Here is a 10,616-nt window from a genome sequence, read left to right as displayed (position 1 = left end):
GCTGTTACAAAAGAAAAATAAAATGGTCTATAAGAAAAATGGCCCCCTTGCTTAGACTTAGGTGTTAACTTTACACACTGAATAAGGAGCCAAATGTATGAAGACAGGGCAAGGTGGGAGGGGAAAGGAGAACAGGGAGATGTTTGCTCAACGAAGTGAAACTTTTGGAGTGTAAATGCAGTCTTTTAAATTAATAACTCTCTTTGGATGCTCTATGACAACACTCTAGAGATTTCAGGTTTGATTCCCTTGTGGAGCAGCTGCATCTGTACTGGGGAGGGTGGCTGAGTGTTGGCTGTACCACTGTCCCACCACACACAGCTCCTGTTGGTGGTATTGAGGGGTATGGCCCCCTGTAATCAGAACCCTGCTTATTGCTCTGAACACAATTGATCTCTCATGAATGGGAAAAGCTGCAACTTTTTTTATGTTATGTCCACAGGAAGAGGTAGATAGATTGAGGTCAGGTTTGTACTACAGTATTTGGCTAGAATAATTGCTAGCTGGAGGTGTGGGATGGAGGGGAGGAATGCACTCCTTTGTAGCAATGCTTTCAGAAAAACTCCTTTAGTCATGGTATAAGAAATATCTGCAAGGGACTTTGCCAGCATAGCCAGACTTTGGCTGTGACTCTTGGAGTCAAGCCCTAGACAAAGAGACTGTGCTCAGAAAATGTACACTCATCAGTCGCGGGAAACTGTTTCAACATAGGCTTCGTTCAATCCTTACTCAAGACATTTTTGAGACAGCCCCAAACAGTGGTACTTTCCCAGATGGAAGTTTAAGTAAGGCCACAGGGAGCTGGAGGGAGAGATCAGTAACTGAGGATGGGAGAGGGGCAGGTCAAGGCGAGGTGGGCAGCAGGGCCTGGCTGCTGGGACCCTCAGGCCAGTGTCCATGAAATCACACAGTTGACTAGCCCACAGTAGTGCATCTGGGGGTGCTACAGAGCAGGACAGTGCTTTTCACTTGGATTTTGAACAAGTTTCTCAGAGTTGTGAAGTTAAATAAAAAAAATAAAAATTAATAATAATAATAATAATAATAATAATAATAATAATAATAATAATAATAAAGCTTTCTTCAGGATTCCCATTTTCTAAACTCACAGCTTAAAATGTATTAAAAACTTTTTTAGTAAATGATCCTCAAAGTGCTGGAAATACAGATTAGCTCAGCTGGTAGTGATACTGCAGGCACCCACTGTTAATAAGTAATCAGCATCTTTCGCAGCATGCCTTTCACCTTTGGATAGAGGGCCAGACCCTAATTTGATGTATGAGCATATATTTCAGTGTAACCCCACTGAGATCAATACTATTGCTGTGAATTTACACTGGCGTAATAGGAAGTAGAATTTGTCACTAGAAGAAAGGGAGTGAAAAGTGAACATACATTATAATTCCCTGAGCAGTACATTTTCTCATTATCTGTTCATTCAGGATTTGAATCTTGGAGATTGAATTGATTTCAGATCTCCTACCACCTGACCCAAAACAAAAACCAGACAGCTGTGTTTGTTACTGTTTGGTAATATATTTTTCCAGGAAAACACAGCTTAAGCTCAGCTCTACTGAAATAACTGGCTGTTGTTTGTGCTTCATAATAGGCACACTGCTCTTGGAAAGAGAGCATGTATCTGCCGAGACCAAAGAACTTGCTATTTGACTTTGGCGCAGTGCAATAGTGTGTCAAAAATATGTCTGAAAGCCATGTTTCAAAATCTCATTCAAGGAAAAGGAGATGAAAAACCTAGAAGAGCAGGGTGAGGGAGTGCTTAATTTGGGTTTATAGTTAGGTGCAAAGCAAACCCCACTCTGTTCAAGAAAATCTGAAAGACTGCAGATGTGCAGGCAGGATTAGAAACGATGAGAACAGAAGAGTCAATTTTGTGCAGCACCATGTAAAAAAGGAACTAAAAGAGTAATTCATTCACCATATTGACCGTGACACATTACTTAATCCCTAAAAGACATCTATTATGTAGATTACAGTCTGATCTCCAAATTGGGAAAGGCATGAATATTTTGGGACCCAAGACTGAGGTTTTGAAAGGAGTCAACTTTACTTGAGCACCAATACTGACAGTCTGGGTCCTGTCAGCAGCCTGGGGAGAAACTTGAGTCCTCTTGGGATTCAGGCTTTTCTGCCTGCAATCAGCACAGTTGTCTTTTATGCTGAATTCTGAATGTGGAAAACAGCAGAGAACTGAGATACTTTCAGTAGCTTTACAGAGAGGGTAAAATGGCCCAGTGATTCAAACTGGAGCTTGTTGGTAGGTAGCCACACAGACCTAGTTTGCCATGTTCTCTTGCAGTCCTGTTAAGTGTCTTGGGACTATGGTGGCCCACTGCCTTCTGACCAGATTAGTTCATTTTTTAAAGGCAGTGATGAAGATGGGCTTGGAGACATGTACAGGAAATTCACAAATTATTCATAGCCATCCACATATTTTAAAGGTGGAAGAAAAATAGTTTTTCATCTCCTTCATCTCAGTGAAGAACTATGGTTTAGTATTCTTATGCAATTTATTAATAAGCAGATGACAAGACTGTAAGATGCTTCTGTAATGTACAGAGCATGTGATTCAAAAGGAACTCATTATTTAAATTACTTAAACCAATCATGAACTATAACACAGTTTTAACTGAAGTAAAAGAAGATCCTCTTGAATATCCAATGCATTAATCAAGATGAGATGCAAAACTTTATGGCTGATGGCATATTAATTTTTGCTTAAAAGCAACAGACGTGTAGGCACAATCTATCCCATTTTAGATGAGCCCAGAGCTGGTTCATCTAGAACTTGTTTAAAAATTCAGCTGATGAAGTTCTCCAGATTACTTTTACCTTTAGCATAGGTCCATCTTCACTGGATACTCTTGTACTACAGTTCAACAGAGGTAAATGTATTTCTCCAAAGATTTAGACATACTTTTACAAACTGTATTAGTTGTTTGAAGAAAAAATGATGTCTTTTTGATGAGAAATCATTTTAAACTAGTTCACAGACTTTGCCATCTGGAAGAGATTGTGTGCAAATGAATCTTCAATGTGATTACTATGTATTTTAAACTTTCAAGGTCATACTTTACTGCAGAGAGAGGCAAATTCTACCTGAATAATATGTGTCCACCTCTTGCCAGTTTGCTGGAATCTTAAGTGGAATTAAACAGCAGAAATGCAACAGCAAAACCAAAGTGTTGGGGTCAGAAATTTTGCCTGTAAATTAGGCTTGATTGTAGTCATCCAAAATCACAATGCAGAATAAAGGTATTCATTCAAAAAAAAAAAAAATAATGAATTCACTTGTATCGTAACCAGTTTAGATGAGCTAATGTTAATTTCAAATGATGTGATTATACCAGCAGATGATTTATGGAATACAAACTTTGATTCCTGTGTTGCATGTAGTACACCACAAGCTTGGTTCATGCACCCACTTGAGAAATAATAACACAGGGCCCAATTCTCCCCTCATTTGCTTTGACTATCATAGATTAATAAGATTTCAAGCCAGATTGGGTAGTGTATTCTCTAATCACAGGTCTGACTGCTGAACTTGCAGCGAGCGTTGTGAGTCTCACTAAAACACAGCCTGCACAAAGCTAGCATCCAGTTTGGGCTCAGAAGACTGAGAATCTACTGCTTCCCCTGCTGGTCTGTTCTAATGGTTAGTCACTCCCTCTCTTAAAAATGTGTTACTTATTTCCCATCTGGCATCCAGATATGGGAATGTATGTCAGAATAGCCCTGCTGACTGCAATGTACGACTCCTGATGAGAAGAGAAACAGGCCTGAGATGTGTTTGCCCCTGATCCTGAATTGGAGAGCCCATTAGTGCTCCAGGTCTGAGCACTTGGTGCCAGCTATTTTAGTCTGCAAGCTGGGCTGTTCACTGCCTTATTACTTTCTTGTGTTTGTTCCACTTAGTGAACATTTGTTTATCGAGTCAGCCCTTACATGGCTGTCCTACCCACTCCTTTTTTCCCCTTCTCACCCAATGGAGAATCATTGCAAAGTACAGTGATGCACAGTCTGCCATTTGTGTGAGAAGGGCAGGAGTTCATTCTGTCCATTCACAAGTTATTCCTACTCTTTGAAACACAAATGCACGTGCTTATGCAAAAACATGAGAAAACCCACCTAGAATCTCTGACAAAAACTCTTGCTGAAAGCTGTCAGTTATCCCATATTGAGATAACCTTCCTTTTAGTCTTTTAAAGGTCAAATCTATCTTATTACATAGGAGCAAAGTTAGTGTATATCAGATCAGGCAGTTGCTAGAGGGTGGTAGAGTTTTCTTTTTGGATCAATAATGATATATGAAAATGTCTATGTAATAATCCTTTTACACTTCTACTACACCACGATTTTGTGATATCGCTGCTGATCTTGTAATTACATCGCCACCTGGTGCCTGCTAGCATCACATACCAAGCTGCCGAAAATGCAGTGTTTCTATGACGATTTCTATAGCCTTCTGTGGTGTTGACACTGGGCTTGAATATTGGGCTTAAAAGATTTCTTCGGAGAGGGAAAGGAGGGGCACAGTTTATACAAAAGTGCTGGAGTCCCAGGGTCTGATGATTTTGGAATATGCTGATTGACACGGTCCTCACCTCCCTTTGTAAATGCAGTATAACCCGTAGGTTACTGCAGTGGTGGCTTTCCTGGGAACACTGAGGTGGAGACTGCTGCTTCTTAGCACCATGCACTACAACATGTGCTGCAGATCAGTGCATTGGCAGAAGCAGCACTTCCTCATCCTCCCAATGTCTGAAAAATCTCCTGATTTTTGAATACTCTTCAAACACAGAAGAGTTCCTTTTTATTTATTTTGCTTTGGTTTTGGAGAGGAACTGAATCACTAATTAAAAGTCAGATTCAAGTTCCCTTAAAGTGAAATTGTTCTTGATGGTGGGAGAAGACCCACAAGGTTCCTCAACCAGGACTTACCTTTGGCTATAGTGCACGTATAGTGAAGGAAGCAGGAGATGGAACTTCGAAGCAGCAGGTAATAGAGCATTGCCATTCTCTAGACATGCTGAACAGATCACATCTACAGAACTGATTTTTTTTCTGTTGTTTTCATGGTTTGGGATCACCTTCTTGTAGGCTTGATATAGAGAAGACTGTTTCCATGCTGTAATATGCTGTGAACCCTGAATCCACACCAACTTGGCTGAAGGACTCTGTGCTGCTATGACAAGCAGCTTTGTTCCCTCTCAGTCAAAAGAGTCCTGAAACAGCTTCCTCCTCCCATTCTCTGCACATTGTCTTGAAGAGAATATTTGTGGACAACACCCGGACACTGTCCCATGCTGTGCTGCCCTACATAGTGTTTCACAACTGCCTTACTGTGCAGAAGGGAACCGGGAACTTGGCCACAACCATTTCCTAAGCTCTTTACACTGTGCTGTGGTTTATCAGAGCTTTTGTGTCCTTCTACCCCAAAATGTGTGCTTCAGGCAAGAGAAGCGTTTCCCTGTGTCTTGCCTCCTGCTGCCACCAGCAAACACATTGTGGTGGGGGAGTCACCTATGCAATATTAAGAGAGCAGGGCAGTGGGGTGGGTTGGTAGCTAGCATCAGGGAAAGGTGAGGAATTGGGAAGCATGACGTAGAAAGAAGCTATAGAGCCCTGTGAGCTTTTGTAGTGGGCTGTCTCCTGGCAGCGAAGGAGGTAAATCAAAACATGGAAGGAAGAGAGCTCATTAGAACAATGTGGGCTTAGAGCAGAGGGATTAAGTAGGGGAAGATGGCAAGTTCAGTGCTTAGGAGGACTGAGTGCTAGGAGAGGATCTACTCCTGAATACAGTGCCTGGTTCTTCACATTCCACATTCTCCTCTCCCTCCCACAGTATGAAGTTTCCACAGGGAGGAGAGGGTTAGGACCATATACCCCACCAAGACAATTTCTTGATGTCTGCTGTACAGCTGTTATACCAGCCACAGTCTGTCCACAGAAGCAGGCAGACCTTACTTCCAGATGCTACTGCCATAGTCATGGTGATTTCTCTTCTCTTCCAATTCCCCAACATGCTCCAGGTAGAGGAACCACGCTCCTGGGACTTCCTGTGCTGTGTCCTGAATAGGTGCCCCCCTCCAAAAACTCCTCTGAGGACAGCAGTCACCCTTGGACTCACCTCTGATCATTTCTTTATGCCTTATTCTGGGTAGAGGTTAGTGCTCGGCACTTCCTGGTTTTCTACAGCCTTTGTTCTTTGGTGCTCAGCAAGTGACTGTTCCACCTAGCACAGCCTGTGTTTAACCTGGAGTCTCTAGCCTGTTAGGGCTCTAAGTAGGAATTGGTGGCACTATCTGGTCCCCAGACCTGAATTTCAGAGATGCTAAGTACTTGCAGATTCAGTTGACTTGGTTTGGAGCTGCTACGGTTCAGGAGCTTGGCCATCAGGCTCCTGATGAATAGCCTAGCACAGTCAGCCAAATCTGAGCCAAGTGAAGGGAATTAGGCGTATTGACACCAGATGAGAATCTGGCCCTAAAATATCCGTAAGGCAAAGAACGGAAAACATGGGAAGCTTTCATAGATATTCCGTTTAATGTTTTGTAAACTTTCCTGCTATGTTGCTAGGGGAATTTTAATACATCAATGCATATAAAGTAGATCTCAGTGATATGTTTGAAATCTGAGCCAATTCTCCTCCCGCCCCGAACTTCCTTATTGTTCCTGTCACCATTTCATCTCTCTCTCGCCTAGAAAAGACCCTACTGCTGACCCACTTCCTGCCCCTGTAGCAGTACTAGGAACTGCACAAGGAATCCTTGTTTTACTTCACTTCAGACGCTGACATTGCATTTTGCAGCTAGCCTGGCTTCATCTGGAGAGTATAGTTCTTGCATTTCCTGACGTGAGTCAGTGTAAGGAAAGTGTTTAACCTTTTTTGTCAAAGGTTAAACATATAAAAGGGGAATGTGAAGCTCTTGTATTCCTGTTGTTGCCACATTAAAGGGAGCAGCTTTCACGGCTGAGCTAAATCTAACTTTTTTTGGGGGGGTGGGGGGAATATTTCTTTCCGCATCCAATTCAAAGCTGCACTTCACTGCAGTTGTTAAGAAAGTGTATGTTTGAACAGGGCTATATGACAAGGTCATTCATTGACTGTTTCCACTTTTTTTTTTTTTTTTAACTTCTTAATAGTCCTTTCTGCCTTTATTCCCCTGACTCTCTCAATGGATTTGGGGAGGCTTGGACAGACATTTGTATTCAGTGTACCAGTTAGAATTTCTCACAATGGTCTGTTTCTATGAAATATAAAGCACTTCGGAGGAAAACAAATAGCAAACATTCTTGTGCTTGAAACATTCTATTTGTTCCTACCTGTTCTTACTGACACCATGTTACTTTAATCCATCTTTCTCCACTGCTTGGCTGAGTATACTGTTTTATCTGTAATTACCAAGATTGATGACTTACCCATATTACCTACAATCACATGCCTCTTCCCTCTGACTAAATGCTTAATGGCTCGCTCTTTTCATGATCCATATGACTCTGTCAGAGAGCTCATTCCAGTTTTGCTATGTGTGTTGACTGCTTCTGTGTTCTGTGAAGCATAGGATAACACCTATTTTTGTTTAGAGACAACTCCACAGGTGACCTACTGGTTGTTTTGCAGAAATTGTACCACTGATAATTTGTTAGTGTTTGTCTTTATGCCATGAAATAACCGATGGCAATAAATTGGCAGTGGTGCCCTTCAGTTCATCCTCTGCAGGGACTCAGGCACAGCAAATGCGGCTTGTGGCAATGCCTTGCTGTCGTGTTATTCTTCAGATACAGACCTAATGAAGCAGGTCATGGTGCTCCTACGCACAGATGTTTGTTCCAACCTTGTAAATTTCACGGATCAAACAATTTGTTAGGACCTTGTAGGTACCTGCATTTTCAAATGTTGTGCAGGATGTTTTCGTTAGAATACCACTTTGGGTCCTAGGACCAGGATTAGCTGTAGTTATATTACAGTAATACATCTCTTCCTGAGAACTGGACTTCAATAGGGCTACATGTATGTTACTTGGGATCTGGCATAGTGTTTCTGCATGGTGTTGAGTTCAGAGCTTCCCATCTCCACACAGCTGCTGCTTTGTGTGGGAGGAACAGACCCCAGCTGACCAGTGCAGCATCTAGGGACACAACCAGAAGCTGAGTGTCATTCTTGCATGGCTCAGCACTGGTGTTAACCATCTATCTGCATGCATGGAAACTCACAACAGCTTCTGTCTGTTAAGTATAATTATCTTTTCCATTTCACAGATAGGGAAACTGAGACAAAGAGTGGTCAGGGTTATCCAACAAGCCTGTGAGAGAGCCAGGAACAGAATCTACAGTTACCAATAACTGAAGGTTTGTTCTTGAATCTCTGTTGCTCAAGGCCTCCATTATGGCAGATAATTAGATTGTTCTTGCCTGGCCTGGGTTCTTCTGCAGCTCTGTAATATTGTATTGTAAGTAGCCAGCTCCATACAACAGTTTTGCTGGGCTGGAAAGATATAGTCTTGAAAGGGAAAGAAGGATAAACAAAAGATAAAGAATAAAGAAAAATGAGAAACGTCATTCCCCAGGGAGTGTTCCTGACAATCTGTTAACTTTTCATTGGCATATTTGTAACCACTTCCAAAAAAATGTCACAAACTCTTAGCAGAGCAGCTTGAACCTCTGCTGATGAATTGAAGGAAATTTGTTCTAAAGAAAATACATCACATGAAGTTAACCCACAATACTGGACCAGCCAAGAACAACACCACGGAACAGGAATTCCTTTAATTTAACAATACCATAATCTCATTGCAGGCTGAGCAGTAACATTAGAAACTACACATATAACACCTTCCCTTACAGCTGAAATTTGGCAGTGGTGAGTTTTAAAAGAAACGCCCCCAAATCAACCTTAATCTTCAGCCTGGATACATTTGTTTCATTATGGGGGTTTAGGGATTCCAGTGTTTTATTACAGACATAAACTGGATTATTCAAAATATACTGCAAAATAGTTCAAAACTGACACTGTGAGTGCTTCATTTCATAAACTGTGGAGGAATACTGATTTTCCATTGCTCTGCTACATGCTTCAATCACTGTAGTTCTGTCTCCTGCAAGGCAAACTCAGACTGGCTGTGCTTTCCTTAATTACATTGCTTTCATTGAAAATACAGATGTAATGCTGTGAATGATGCTGTCAAAAAACTATATACCACCTTCCATAGTTCTTAACTTACATCATAATTAAATGTCTCTTGATCGAAAAGCTATCTCATTACAAAGCTAGGGTAAAAGAACTTTATGTGGTGACCTCTTTGTGCTCAGGAATTGGTGGTGATACAATGCCATTGCAGACATAGCACAGAGCAGCTTCTAGCCTGCAGTGGTAGCTCTGACCTCCTCTGTATTCCTACTTAGAGGGATTTTGAGAAATAGATCTGAGTGCAGATCCATAGGACATACACACACCTGTCTCTTTGGGCCCACAACAGCCTTTGGTGTTCTCCTGCTACAGAAGCAATCACTGCACTAACCTGTGCAATTCCTCCACATTGCTGGATCCTCTCTGCACCTCTTTAGTTCTGGGACTCCAATATACCAGTAATCTGGACATACAAATTGGAATCAGATTTGTTCCATTTAACTCAGTGCTTGAGTTAGGAGTGCAGTAACACCAGGCTCCTTAGGTTAATGGTTGGAGATTAGATGAAAATTTTCTACAACAAAGATTCTGTGACACTGACAGAACCCTTACCCCTTTTGGGTAAGGGGCCAGTGAAGAGCAGAAACAGGGTACTTATATGAGCAGGGATCTTTTCTCCCTTTCTCCCTTCCTTTTTCAAAACTCCCCTGCCCAACTATGTCCTGAGATGCTGGATTAAAAACAAACAAACAAACAAAAATAACAAACAAACAAACACACAAAAACCACAATGTGACAACTAAAAAGGATTCCAAACATATTTTTCTTTTGTAAATCTCAGATCTGTGGAAATCTGGCTCAGGCAGTTTGAAGGTAGAATGATGCCAGAATGACAAGAAGTAGGCAGTTGGGCATTATACCAGCAAAGAGTGAGAAATGAAGGCCAATAATTTATAGGGGTAGTGAAAGTCTGATATATATCTCTATTTCTCACTTATCTCTTCCTCCTCTACCTTTAACTCTTTAAACTTTCTAAGGGCTCTGTAGGTTCTTTCTTTACTATTAAATCTAACACCCCCTTAATGATAAGTTACTGTCATACTCATCACTGGAGCTTACCTGATTTCTCTGTTGGGCTTTTCTACTAGCTGCTAAAGGAGGCTGGTGTTCTGGATTACAGAGAATCAAAAGGACAGGGATCAGATATCAAACTGAAAGAGGAGTGAGGAAATTGCATATTCCAGGTCTGAATCTGCACACATTTTTGCTGGATATATAGGCTTTATTGCTGAGAAAAATCCTACTTAGGTCAAGAGGAATACATGGGAATATTACTCAGCTGTAAGTGTCTGCTGATCTAGATCCTTAATGAAGGAGAAAAACCCCAAATATTCTAAAAGCAAAGAAACAAAGCAAAAATATGTGAGGAGTTGTGAAACAGACTCGATAGAAACTTCTCCCACATCAG

The sequence above is a fragment of the Anas acuta genome, chromosome 5 (assembly GCF_963932015.1).
Source record: "Anas acuta chromosome 5, bAnaAcu1.1, whole genome shotgun sequence".
Classification (NCBI taxonomy): Eukaryota; Metazoa; Chordata; class Aves; order Anseriformes; family Anatidae; genus Anas; species Anas acuta.
This window is presented reverse-complemented; position numbering follows the sequence as displayed.